This window comes from Chenopodium album, chromosome 16, assembly GCF_948465745.1.
Source record: "Chenopodium album chromosome 16, dcCheAlbu1.1, whole genome shotgun sequence".
NCBI classification, from domain to species: Eukaryota; Viridiplantae; Streptophyta; class Magnoliopsida; order Caryophyllales; family Amaranthaceae; genus Chenopodium; species Chenopodium album.
Window position 1 is genome coordinate 8,806,137 of NC_137849.1, and position 2,187 is coordinate 8,808,323.

At 39.0% G+C, this 2,187-nt stretch overlaps 1 non-coding gene across 1 annotated transcript; it reads left to right on the forward strand.

The window, feature by feature from the left end:
- Positions 1-977: 977 nt before the first annotated feature.
- Positions 978-1,083, forward strand: LOC145586997 (small nucleolar RNA R71). The gene has a single exon (XR_014101065.1). It is a non-coding gene; the product is annotated as a small nucleolar RNA R71 (small nucleolar RNA).
- The last annotated feature ends 1,104 nt before the right edge of the window (positions 1,084-2,187 follow it).

Genomic DNA, 2,187 nt, shown 5'->3' on the forward strand with positions numbered 1-2,187 from the left:
CATATTCCTTGAACACACTAGTCAAGTGAGAAAGTTTTTCAATTAAATCCTTGTTATAAGCCAACATGTAATTTAACTTCTCTTCATTCAAGGCCATATAAACTTCCAAAGTTTTGGCTTGTTTCTCAATGACACTTTCCAAAAATTCCCTAGAAGAAAATGATTGATCATAGGAATTATCACTTAAACTTTTAGCATTAGGAACTAAATCAATTGGAGAACCTCTTTGAAAATTTGCTTGAAAATATCCCCTAGTTTGATTTTGGCTCCTTTGTCGACCATGGTTATCATAACCTTGATTATGATCTCCATGTCTATGGCCATGACCATGACCATTACAACCATGATGGTTATAGTTACCATGAATCCCTTGGTATCCATGATTTCTACAACCTCCATTTTGGTTATAATCATCATGATTCATATGATAATTCCTATTTCCAACATTCCTTTGAACATCAATTCTAGGTTCACAAACATGATTATTGATATAATTCACATGTTCCATTTCACTTCCTTCACATTCATTACAAGGAACATTTGGGCACATAGAAGCATTATGATTATTCATTCCACACAATTCACAAGGCCAACATTCCACAATCATGCAACAAGAAGAAAGATTAGAGTTAGAGTTAGAAGGTGTACCTCTCCCCTTAATTTGGGAGGGAAGAATTGGAGCTTTGGAAGGGGGCTTCTCAAGCTTTTCTTTGAGAGACATAACTTCTTTTCCTAAATCCGCAATCAAAGTAGTCAAATCATTGATGGCACTAAGTTGTTCGATTGAGTAACCCTTGTTTGTTGGTTCTCTCTCCACTTCTTGCCAATTCATGTAATGACGAACCACTTCATCAATTGCATCAACCACTTCTTCTTCCGTTTTGTTCATGATTGGGCCTCCGGCTTCGGCATCCAAACTTGCTCTCCCATGAGAACTTAACCCACCATAGAAGATATGTATGATTTAATAGGTAGGAATCCCATGGTGTGGACACTCCCTTTGATAATCCTTAAATCTTTCCCATGCTTCATAGAGACTTTCATTTGGCTTTTGCTTGAACCCTTGAATCAAAGCTCTTGCCTCCGCCGTCTTCTTTTGAGGATAGAAACGGAACAAGAAAGCTTTGGTGACATCATCCCAAGTTCTCAAAGAATTGGGCTTCACTTCCTTATCTAGCCATTCCAAAGATCTTCCTATGAGAGAGAAAGGGAACAACTTAAGGCGGATAAATTCTTGAGATACTCCATTGACCTTGATTGTGTTACAATATTTTTCAAACTCCTTAAGATGGTTCAATGGGCTCTCATTCTTAGCCCCACTATATTGTCTCCTCTCAATTAGGGTGATCATTGCCGGCCGAATTTCAAAGTCAATTTCCAGTGTTGTAGGTGGAGCTATGCCGCTCTCATACCTATATGCATCGGGCACTCCTAGTTCCTTCAAGGCAACTCTTGAATTTCCTCCCATGGCTTGGGATCTATGCACACAAAACTCAAAGAAAATATTAGTAGCACGGCTACAAGTGTAGCCTAAAGTGTAAAATCTTTTTGTATTTTGCAAATAAAGTGAAATAGACTCAACAACAACATGCACTCAAAGCACCATTCCCCGGCAACGGCGCCATTTTGATGGGATGAAGAACGGTAAGTCGTTGGGCTACCACCCCACCCAATCAAACAAAATTTGTAGCTCAACTAACCCCTATTTAGTGTAGTGGTAAGTCAAGGTCGAACCCAAAGGAATGGAGGTCGAATGCACAATGCCTAAGTCAAGCTATTCCGAAGTCTAGTAGGGGTTTTATGGTAGAAACTAGAGCTAAGCTAGGCAATGCAAAAATACTAATCAAATGCAAAGGCACTAGGGGAATGGATCCACATGCATCAACAATGAAGTTCAATCAACTTGGGGATTCAACCAATCAAGTCAAGCAATGTGAGGGAAAACCGAAATTGCAACCAAGAGAGTACATCAAGCTATTCTCCTAGAGGTCTAATTAGCGTCAACTACATCAAACACTAGCTAGGAAAACATCACAAGATATCTCAATCGAGTAAATGTAAGCCACAAATCAATGGTCCGTATCAATGTGAACTCACAATGCAATCTAGTGTGAATAACAAGGGTGATCAAGCCTAATCAAGCACACACATGCACAAAATCAATCAACCAATTTAATCACATTATCA